Source organism: Polyodon spathula, unplaced genomic scaffold (genome assembly GCF_017654505.1).
Source record: "Polyodon spathula isolate WHYD16114869_AA unplaced genomic scaffold, ASM1765450v1 scaffolds_3474, whole genome shotgun sequence".
Classification (NCBI taxonomy): domain Eukaryota; kingdom Metazoa; phylum Chordata; class Actinopteri; order Acipenseriformes; family Polyodontidae; genus Polyodon; species Polyodon spathula.
The window spans coordinates 1-12178 of record NW_024474935.1 but is presented as its reverse complement, the minus strand read 5'-3'; the positions used below and the strand labels follow the sequence as shown (position 1 = coordinate 12178).

The following is a 12178-nucleotide window of genomic DNA, read 5'->3' as shown; positions in this document are numbered from 1 at the left end:
ATTTCTTTTTTAAACATAATAAAATGTGTTGTATTTTCTAACCATTTCATTTTATGAATATGGTATTTACCAACACATTATTCCTAGATGAATTAGGTATATAATAATATCCTGCTCCATGTCACAAGGTTTTGAAAAGTAAAGCAGAACATCAACAGCAAAAAAATCTTACCTGTTTACCCAACATTCTCAGAATATTATAATGCTGCAAACCATTCCAAAAAATCAACAACCTTTACCTTGCTCAGCATGAACCTGATGAAGTCCTTCTGAAGCCACGCCCACTGTGTGTGCTGCTCTATTTAAACACTGCCCAAACCCAGGAGCGTTATTCTGAACTCTGAGCTAATTAACAGAGAGCCGAGGTTTCTGTGTTCCTGACAAACATGTCTGTGATTAGTCTGCTCCTAGCTCACACCTCCACTGTGTCTCTGGCTTTAGTTTTAACTGGTTTTATATTTTTATACTTTTACTGGAAATCCTCCAAGTCATCTAATTACAACTTCCCCCCCGGCCCGCCGGCTCTACCTGTTATTGGGAACCTGAACATTCTGGACCTGCACCGGCCGTACAAAACGCTGAGTAAGGTGAGTGGCACTGTGGACCAGGAGTCCCGCAAATATCTCGCCTAAAAATTCACCCATAACACCCACATACACACTGTCTCAAATTGTAGCCCGACTTCTTTCTCTGTTGTGTCAGATGCGAAAGACCTATCAAATTTAAAATCTTCCTCATAAAATACCGTGTAAGACTAGGACAGAGTGATCGTGAAATTGATGTCTGTGGGCGAAAGTTTGTTTGTAGCAGGAACTGAGATGAGTGATGACATTACTTGTACACGGTTTTACGCTTGTATGTGACTGGTTTCGTGTACGGTACCGTGTCAGAACCCGACCCAACAAAAAGAAACTCATAAAAGCACTTATTTAACATAACCGGAAGTAATTCTCCCCCTAAACCATCACGATAAACTTCCTTTCACAAAACAAACGTTCGACTAGTCGGCAGCTTTAGTTTCGCAGAATTACCCTGTTAGACGGTTATTTGGGGGTATTTGGTACCGTCCAGGCCACCTCAATTTTAGTCACGCTTGTAGACTAGACTTTTATACTTACTACACATTATATCGTTAAGGAAGGAGTATGGGTTGACAAATGTTACCATTTTGGGTGTATCTGGTCACATCATCACTTCATGCACTTTTTTCCCGTATCGGCAACAACAACATTTTATTAATAACTACATAAATAAACGAAAACATCGTCTAACAATAGGTCCCACGGAATTGGTTAACACTGGGGGTTTCATGAGTGTCAATGTTGCATAATAGTGTAATATTTTTTATTAGTTGAAATGTCCCTCAAGTGTTATGTCCATTTCCTCGTCTATACTTTCCAATGTTTAGCCTTAGTTTAATTTTATCCCCCAGCTTTTAATCATCTTATTCAAATTAGAATATTCATCAATAAAAAGAAAAAAAGTATGGTTGTGTCTCCTTTATATGACTATTTTGACAAATTTACGTGAACCATTTATGAAAAATTTAAGACTTTAACCCATCTTTGAGATATTCTAAAGTAATATACTTGAGGAAAAAATTACTATAGTTTTAAAAAACAAACAAAAGTGACCACTGCCTGAACAGTTTACCCGGGTTATATGTCAACTCAATATTTTGGGACCTGTTACGAACGATGATCTAGTTACATTACAGCTCGAACATTATTAGGTCAAAGTCAATATATGACCCTACGCACTATCAGATTCATTACATGTCGAACAGTATTGATGGTCAGGGCAATATTATAGTCCCTTACTAAACCTATTATCCAATTCCATGGCCAACCGAACAGGATTATGTCGACTCAATATTATGGACCGGCTTACGAACGGGATATCAATACTTCATGTCTCAACATTATTATGGGGTCAATCACTATAGTTGTACCCTTACGAAACTACCCATGTGCGAAGAAGGGGGGGGAATGAAGACGTTCCATGTCTCCGGGCACATTATTTATGCAAGTCATATATGGTACCGTTACGAACATATCGGTCATTCATTGCTCGAGACCATAGGTTCTGACCCTGCGGAGAATAATAACATATTGCCTACAACGAATTCAACAAACAAATCGTGTTATGGTGGATCAAAAATGTTTCAAAGGTAACGTTGATTAGCCCGTAAAACGGGGCCCATGACTCGTGTAAGTAAGCCCCACAACTTATAACCTGTATAGCGACAGCAAGACCAAAGTCAAGACACCATTTCTAAGCAGAAGGCCCAACGTTGGGTAGTACAATTGTGAGAAAAATGTTGTGACGAACCGGTACAGGTGAGTACGAATGACTGTGATCCAAGAGAAAGACCTTAAAGTTACACTACAGCTGAGTTGACGCAACTATTATCTAATGCGTTGTAGGAAAAAATCTAGTCAGCCATACACTACGCGAGGGGACCCTGACCACAACCCGGAGGACGATAAGGTCCTAGACGACCTACAGACAGCGTCGTCGTGTCGAAGTACAGAAAGAACCTGGTATCATACTACATAAAAACGTTCGTCTTGTAGATTTGAAAAGATCGGTCTTTACCACGAACATCTACTCCCTTTGTCTGTAAAATAACAATGTTCTGACAATCCGTCACAAATTAATGAGTTACGTGTTGGATTAAGAATACTTTCCATATCTTGTACTACCTAGCAAGGAGAACATTTTTAGAGAGTATTAAGGGTTAGGCATAGGATGATTGCTGGCATTACCAAGAAGTCAACATCGGAAAAAGTAAAGACCTTGTTCTGAAGCCCCCTGAAACAGCAGTGTTTTGAACCACCTGAACCACACTTTTCTTGTAAGAGAGAAGGTCTTGTGCATCTTTCTTAATACTCCCTTCAATTATTACCCCAGCTCTAACTGATGGTGGTTTTATTAGTTGGTCACGGTAACAACACGTGTCATCCTGTAGGCGCCCAAAGGTAACTTGGTATCCGGTTCATAACGACCACTTCCATCTTACCCAGTGTCTTGTTCTTTTGGCGATTAGAGAAATCCTTTTTTCCTGTTAACGAATTTGCGAAACGTCAGCATTTGAATAATGGATATGGTCGAACGACCAAGTGTTATCAAACAGCACCTCTGTTGTTTTTTAGCTTCGTATAAACCAGCGCTGCTGTCAGTAATAGCAAACCTCCCTTGTAATGTTTCCTTTTGTTGTTTGGGGTGTTGTATACCCGTGTACTTGAAACCAAGGTGAATTGTGCCATTTACCTAAAGTATTCGTATGGTTTTGCTATACCGTTTATTAGACTTTTGGGAGTGCGAATGTTTTAACCCCAATTTCGCGGTTTTCCTATTGTAGGTTCGTGTTTGTTTCTAGGTTTCGGGTGTGTATTTTCCATATGAAGTCTTTAACCAAATTTCCTTTCTTATTTCCGAGTTCGAAAGACGCTTACCGAGCACACCCTTGTCCTAACTACCACACAGAGTGCCTAGAGGGGAAGGCTGTGTCACTCCCGTGATACATATAAGGAACAGAGTACCCTTAATCAAATGGCACAACAATTAATTCCGTAGGGTAGGTGGAAGTCGGCCATTTAGGAAGGGGGTGGAGCTATGGCACCCAAGCTCACTGACCCGGACGGTAGACGGCGTGGCATCCGAGGGCCTCGAACCAAGTGCCTAGGGGTCATGAGCGAGGGTATAAAATAGGGGGCGTAGTGTAAGTGATCTGTTCCTTGGTAAATGGTTAGTGTTTTAACTTACAAGGAGTCTGTGCTGCCATATTGTGAACCGTGAGTTGTCTTGTGTCTGTTAGTGTTTGTTAACTGTTGTCTGTTTTTTAATAGACTACCAGTAGCACGATCCGGAGCTGTAGCGAAAGCCAGCATAAACCCGGACATCACTTTCACACCTGCATTTTCACAGAGAACTGTAATACACCACAAGCACTTATTCATTATCACTAAGATCTGTGTTTGTGTTTTGTGTTTAGTGTAGGTGTGTGTTAAAGCTGGACTTTTTGGTTGCGGGTCAAACACATGGGATTTTTTACAAACAAAGTGATACACACCGCTGTATTCACTTCCATCATTTATTATTTACGGGTGTTTGCCATAAGGCTCTGGACATTGCAAATCATTTCAATAAACACCCTTGAAGCTGTTAGTAATTGTCTGTGTGATTCTTACCTGCACAGCAGCGCACTCACCTGAACCCACTCACTACTTTGCCACACCTAGTCAAAGTATCAATCTAAATTGGACTGGTATGAGTTAAAAAAGGCTGTGCATAAGAGAAGTCCTCGGAATTTGAATAAACTGAAACAATTCTTTGCGTTGAAGAATGGTCAAAAAAATCAGTCATAAAGCTCATTGACAAATATCCTAATCGTTTAAAAGGAGGTTATTATTGCTAAAGGTGCCTCAACTAGCTATTAATTTAATTTTCCTTGAACAGATCCCAAGTCTCACGACAGAGTGCAGATGTCAAATTTCCAAAAGTCTACTACAAGCCATAATTGATACTGATAAATATAATGCAAATGTCACAAAATTCTAATGCCGAATACATTTTTAAAAAACTTGGCTACCTGGCATCATTGTTTCATGATGGATCAAACAACAAATTATAAAAACTGAAGGTACCTCTGCCTCGCGGCTCGTCCCGGCTGCTGACTTCAAAAAGACACAAGAATTCGTAGCTCTAGCCAAAGGAGGTTGCAAGCAGCACATACATGACTAACATGAGAGCAACGGGCTGGCAGAGAGGATAATCCCGGTCATCCTCACTAGAACGGCGGGAAGATATCTTACAAACGCTTTACAAATGTTTAGGTAGCGCAGCATCCAGACAGAGGAAGAGTTTTAGGAGCAGCACAGACATGTTGGTAGTGCACGGCACACATCTTTTAAAACTGTGCTGATGCGACTGTAATGAGCAGATCTTGCCACTTAATTCGAAGTTCTAACAAGTAGACAAACTTCCCTGCTAATGCTTTGAGAGTCATCTCTCCTCCTCTTCTCTCTCCAGCTCTCAGAGACGTACGGCAATGTGTTCACCTTCCACATGGGTCCCAAGAAGTACGTAGTTTTGACAGGCTATGAGGCGGTCAAGGAGGCTCTAGTAACCCAAGCAGATGACTTCTCAGGGAGAGGCCAGACGCACACCACAAACACTGGCTCTAAAGGCGGGAATGGTAAGAGAGACGTGCCTCCAGTCCCTTCATCCCTAACTGCAGCAGGAATGGTTGGTTCACAGGTGACAGCCAGTGGTGTTGATTGCTCTAATTTACGTTCCAATTGAAACAAGCTTTGTGTTAATTGGTGCTTTCAGCTTAGCCTCTGTGGCGAGCACCAATCATCCAGGCAGAGGTTTCTGCAGTTGTTTCAATTGAAATGGTGCATTAGACTTATGACACCAGTTGACCCTCAGGTCCAAAAGGCTTGTTTTTGGCATGTCTACTTTGGAAAAATGCATTTCATGACTACTGGGGGACACTCCATGAGGTTTGAAGACTTTCATGAGTTGTTTTCAGCTTGTCCTGTTCTAGCTGACACTCCATCAATTCTCTTAACTAATGATTTGTTCTTGTTGTTTTAGAGTCACTTTGTATCATTGTGTTGAATGTTAGAAAACACCAAAGCTGGTGCACCAGAGTTTGACCATTGACCTGCCCCCCTGCAACACTCTGCCCCTAGAGGATGTAGGAAATACCTCATTGTTTTATGTGGTGGTTCTTTCTGCTCTATTTCTACATCCACTACAGGCAGAATGTTGCAGAGGGACCAGTAGTCTAGTATGTATGATAGGTGATCATTGATCTCTCTGTAATAAGATTACATATTGTAGTCTTGGACCAGGCTGTAGGCAGCTCCAGGTTGATACTGGAATGAGTTTGAGTTTCAGGCTGGTTTCATGGTGTATTACTGTTTATGTTTCCTGCAGGTATTGTCTTCGGTGAGGGGGAGTCCTGGAAGGTGATGCGTCGATTCACCCTCTCCACTCTGCGGGACTTTGGGATGGGGAAGAAGACCATTGAGGACCGGATCATCGAGGAGTCCCAGAGACTGGTGGAGGTCTTCCAGTCCCACAAAGGTGACGACCAAACCAGGCGCAGAGCAATATTTTTTTTTTTGGGGGGGGGGGGGGGATTATCATAACTTTACCTGGATACGTTACGTTCTTGGACCCGGTCCCCTGTCCCCCGTTTGTTTTTGTGTTTCGGTAAACACAAAGCCTCCTGTCATCCAAATTAGTTTTAAAAGTAGAGGCAGTTTCCATAGGATCTCATGTCTATGAAGTGTATCCTAGAGACAACGCATATATGGCACTCACCGTAAAAAAAACGTGATTGCAGAGATCAATTATACCAAGTACGGTGTGTTCTGCCACAATGTGTTCTGCCACATATTTTTTTTCAGCGGAGAGACTGCTGTGATTGGGTTCAAACTGAGAGACTGCTGTGATTGGGTTCAAACTGAGAGGCTGCTGTGATTGGATAAAAAATGAGAGGCTGCGGCTGCTGTGATTGGGCGCACAGTTCTTAAGCTGGGAGGAGGAAGGCGAGAGACAGCATTTAACACTTTCACATCAGAGTGTAATATGTTGGATTGTTATGACGATACTGTATTATTTATTCTCTTTTATATTACTTTTGTATACTTAAGATGTTAAAAATATCTGTTTCCACAGTGTAATATGGAGTCTGAACTAAGTCAAGGAAAATCGTTTAATCCGTAAGCATCATTACTGCTGAACTATCCTCCTGTAAACTGGCCTTGTCAGCAGTAAACAGCACACGCATTGCCCCAGTCCTCCTTACTTGCACGAGTTTGTTTACTATCCCACATTCAACACAGCTGTTTCCTGTGTTGAACACCATTCAGTTTAACTGTGTTGAACACCATTCATTTTTAACTGCCAGCTGACCTTTTTATTTATTTATTTATTTTGTTCAAAACTGACAAGCAGTAATTAGGCGCTGGTAGAGACAGGAACGTGTTAACTACTGTAGCATATAATGGTAAACTGTGAACTCGTGACCATGGTATAGGAAACATGCTGCGGTTTCAAAACCGTGGCATTCTGTACACACGGTACACCATGACATCGCTAGGAGCAACTCGGCTCAAACACAGAGAGATAATATATTTGCACATTTATAAATCATTCAAAATTGAGCTCCAGAATTCATTTTTTGTTGGGCTAACACAAGTCAGATGGCATGGTCAGAAAGACTTTCGCGGGAGAACTTCCAAAAGAGCTCAAAGCAGACGGACCATCATCAAAGCAATTGAAACTTGAAGTCAAACACTTAACAACCACAAATCCTATAAGTTAATATTACTATATAAATAGAAATGTCAGTTTTTATTATTTATTAAATAACAATTTATGGCATTCTGGTTTTATAATAGCGGTGAGCGATAGGCTATATCCTGTGAACCTCAGACAACACATTGTTCTTATATAAACAAATAATGGTGAAATAATTATTAGCAGCATAATAATGGATGTTCAGATAAGGCACAAAACCTGAAGATAACAAATGTCTAATAAAACTAAGAAACAATTTCCCTCCCTCTCGGGCTGTTCGGTGTGTTCTCTAAACTGCTGTCACTGCTGATATTGATGTCCTAGAATCAGCTCAGCCTCGCTGTCTGCGCTGTGCCTGCTGTAATCTTTGCAAACAATATTTCTAAATGCAATTACACCGATTGTATCCACGTTAAGTAAATACAAACTTGATATTTCTTATTATCTTATGAACATCCAATAAAAACAGTTGCTATAAAAACTAGAGTTGCTAGCAACTATAAAGGCTTCCAAAGAAAACATGGTTCGATCATCACCAATAACTGCTGAAAATTGCATGATATTTTTTATACTAATGCGTGAGAATAGGCCCAAATGCACAAGTCTCACGCCCCAATGTGTGAGTGTCAGCAGCTCTGCACAATAACTATTTTTTTTAAAAAAAAATTTTGGCCCCTCCACCATAAGTAGTGTGATTTGATTTTTGACTAACTCAAAACCACCGTGGCCACCCCCCGACCCACCCTGCCCCCCCGGTTGGATCCGGGGGTCTACCAACCCCCCCTCCCCCCCATAAACGGGGGGGAGGGGGGGTATTTGCCCCCCTGCTTGTTACGCCAATGGACCTGGGTCGATTTAAGACTGCCCCCCCCACCCTACCCCCCCCCCCCCCCCCCCCAAAGCCCCCCCCCCCCGCCCAAAATGGTGTCCGGTCTGTGTTTCATATCCTCTGCTTCTGAGACACTTCCTTCTGGTTAGCACATCTCTAGATGCTGGTAATTTGTTATTTAAAATCATTGCATAGAAAGTAGGTTCACATTCTGCTCTGCTATTTTCTGTTGTGACTTTTCTTATTTTAAAATAAAACTGTAAGAAAGTCAAGCAGACTAACTTTTCAGCTAGTGCCCTCCTCTGAAGAAAGTAGGCTTATGTTTTGGCTGCTGCTTTTGTAGAGCCATAAAAAATATAGTTTTATCTTATGATTCTTAAGTGTTTGACGTTAGGGTGGCTTTTCTTGTTCCCCCACTCTAAGGAAAACCCTTTGACCCCCAAATCATCATCAACTCTGCTGTCTCCAACATCATCTGCTCCATCGTGTTCGGAGACCGCTTCGACTACAGCGACGCACAGTTCCTGAATCTGCAAAGAATTGTGAACGAGGCCGTCAGGCTGGGTGTGAGCCCCAAGACACAGGTACAGTGTAGTGATTAGAGCTCCTGCTCAAATTGATCAGCTCTGCTAGTGTCTGCTGCATTCAGGTCTGATTTATAAAGCTGGAGTCAGATCAGATGAATATAAGATCAAACTCCTATTAAATCATCTAAAGATCTGCAGTAGGTTTGTTATTGATGCAAGTATTGCTGACGTTGCAATTGCACATCCTACTGCTGCACGTATTCAGATTCTGGCTACTATTGGCTGTTTGGCAGATCGGAGACATAGCTGGCATTTCACGAGCCTCTTTTAGCACATTGATGCCTGGGGTTTGGGACTCGGTCATTTCACTCAATTCAATTTCAATAGAGGGAACAAATGCAGGCTGGAGTAAAAAGGGATTTCCATTCAATTGTTGGGTTCCCCAAACCAAGTGCTATGGATTGTACTCATGTAGCAATTAAAGCACCAAGAGTGAATTCATTTAATTTTGTGAACAGAAAACAGTTCCATTCAATTAATGTGCAGGTTGTATCTGATGTCCATCTCTGTCTACTAAATGGAAACATTTCCACATGCGAACAAATTAGAAAAGATTTAATTATGCATGCAGAAATTCTTTGTGTATGAACTAGTCTATTAATTTATTCACGCACGAATGATAAATATAGATCTTTTTTTTCAATGTGACAGAGTAATCTGTGTAGAGTAATACAGTAATCCTTTAATCGAGGATCATTACAGCCATTTTCACCATTAAACTCCCCCTCTTCTTCCTCCTTGTCTTTCAGCTGTATAACATGTTTCCTTTCCTGGGCTTCTTCCTGTCCGATCACAAGAAGGCTCATCAAAACGGAACAATGTTCCAGGGGTACTTTAGAAACATATACAAGGATCTTAAAGACACTGTGGACAGCAATGACCTGAGGAGCTTCATCGACACGTTCATCTCCAGGCAGAGAGAAGAGGTAATATCAGCACAGCAGAGCCTGGCTATCAGGGACTGGTGAGGGACCAACACTGTGGCCTCATGGGGAGTGCTATTAAAAGATCTTTTTTTCATCACATCATTTTTATGCCCCTCCTATAGTTTGTTTCTTTTTGTCTGTTGCTTGGTAACAGTTAATGAATACAAACTGCAGTATATTTGTCCACCAGCAGGTGGGGATTTTGTCAAACCCACCAAGCTTTTCAGAAGAGCAATAACTCAGCACTGCTATCAAAGCACTGAAGAGGGCAGTAGCGACACTCGTTTTTAAGCAATAGCACATAACTGTGTTAAGATATACTAATTATCCATTGTATTAGATGTAGGGGAGGGGGTTACCGGTATAGGGTTAAACGACACGCACCATGTGGTTTATTCATTGTGTATTGTGTAGGTTTTAGTGGTGTTCACAGTGGTTAGAGAGGGCATAAGCAACCTCTGTGTTGTACTGGTGTGGGTTAGGGTTAGGGTTAGAGGGGGGTAGCTCTGTTTACATTGTATTAGTGTAGGGTTAGGGTTAGGGTTAGAGGAGGGCAGTAGCACTGTTTAGACCTGTGTGTATTCATTGTATTAGTGTAGGGTTAGGGTTAGGGTTAGAGGAGGGCAGTAGCTCTGTTTAGACCTGTGTGTATTCATTGTATTACTGTAGGGTTAGGGTTAGGGTTAGCTCTGGAAGACTCTTTTTAGACCTGTGTGTATTCATTGTTACTCCTCGCCGTGTATCGTGACAAATCTGTGAGTGTACACATAGTAGGGGGTTACTAGATAGGCATAGCACACCTGTGTGTATTCATTGTATTTAGTGTAGGGTTAGGGTTAGGGTTAGAGGAGAAGGCAGTAGCTCTGTTTTAGAACTGTGTATTCATTGTATTAGTGTAGTACAATTAGGGTTAGGGTTAGAGAGGGCAGTAGCTCTGTTTAGACCTGTACAAATCTTCATTCATTAGTGTAGTATAGGGTCAAGGGTAGTATTCAGGTGTAGGGTTAGGGTTAGGGTTAGAGGAGGGCAGTAGCACTGTTTAGACCTGTGTGTATTCATTGTATTAGTGTAGGGTTAGGGTTAGAGGAGGGCAGTAGCACTGTTTAGACCTGTGTGTATTCATTGTATTACTGTAGGGTTAGGGTTAGGGTTAGGGGGCAGTAGCACTGTTTAGACCTGTGTGTATTCATTGTATTAGTGTAGGGTTAGGGTTAGGGTTAGAGGAGGGCAGTAGCTCTGTTTAGACCTGTGTGTATTCATTGTATTAGTGTAGGGTTAGGGTTAGGGTTAGAGGAGGGCAGTAGCTCTGTTTAGACCTGTGTGTATTCATTGTATTAGTGTAGGGTTAGGGTTAGAGGAGGGCAGTAGCACTGTTTAGACCTGTGTGTATTCATTGTATTAGTGTAGGGTTAGGGTTAGGGTTAGAGGAGGGCAGTAGCACTGTTTAGACCTGTGTGTATTCATTGTATTAGTGTAGGGTTAGGGTTAGGGTTAGAAGAGGGCAGTAGCTCTGTTTAGACCTGTGTGTATTCATTGTATTAGTGTAGGTAGTTTTTTTCTTTCTTTTCGATTTACTCGGTTTTCTATAAATTAGTCTCTAACTCGTTAGGCCTGTGTAGAAAAGGCTTTTTTTAGGTGTGTAGGATTTAGCTTTTCATTCCCCAGCTGTTTTGGCCTGTGTTTCTAACAGTAGTTTTGTGAAGGTGTTTTGTTACAATGTCGTTGTTGTAGATTTACCTGCACAGTTTATCACGGAGTGTTTGAAGCTGTTGATGGATCTCCTTGGAAAGGAGTTGTCACTGATGCCCTTAATTCTTTTACAGGAGGCCAGAAACTCCAACAAGTATTTCCACGAGGATAACATGGCCACCACATCTGGGGAACCTGTTTGCTGCAGGGACCGAGACCACCTCTACCACCCTACGCTGGGGGCTGCTGCTCATGATGAAGTACCCCCACATTCAGGGTAAGCGACGGGGTACCCTAACTTTCAAGAGGGAAACATGTTTAGAGAGAGAGAGAGCGAGAGAGAGAGAGAGAGAGAGAATAAACCCCTATATTCTGAACTGAACACCCCCTGCTTGCCATACAGTTCTAGGTCCTCTCAATCAGATAAACCTCTTAACATCATTAATTGCAATGTGTTTGTAAATCCTCCCCTTTGACAGACAAAGTCCAGGAGGAGATTGAGAGTGTGATTGGGAGGGAACGCCCCCCACAGGCCGAAGATAGGAAGAGCATGCCCTACATGGATGCCGTGCTGCACGAGATCCAGAGAGTGGGCAACGTGGTGCCCATGAACCTGCTGCACGAGACTACAGGGGACACCACCTTCCGGGGGTACAGGATACCCAAGGTGAGACAGAGACGGAGAGTGTTTAGGGGTGGACCAGTCCACAACTTTATCATGCAAATTCCTGTTCAAATGGAAAACATAGAAACTAATAAACCAACAAGGACTGTTTGAGGGCATTGGTTCCTCAATGTCCAACTTCAAACACTTGTCACTTAATGGA

General features: G+C 42.0%; 1 pseudogene; it reads left to right on the top strand.

Annotated features, from left to right (window-relative positions):
- The first annotated feature begins 340 nt into the window (after positions 1–340).
- Positions 341–12167, top strand: LOC121312005 (annotated as a pseudogene).
- Positions 12168–12178: the final 11 nt, after the last annotated feature.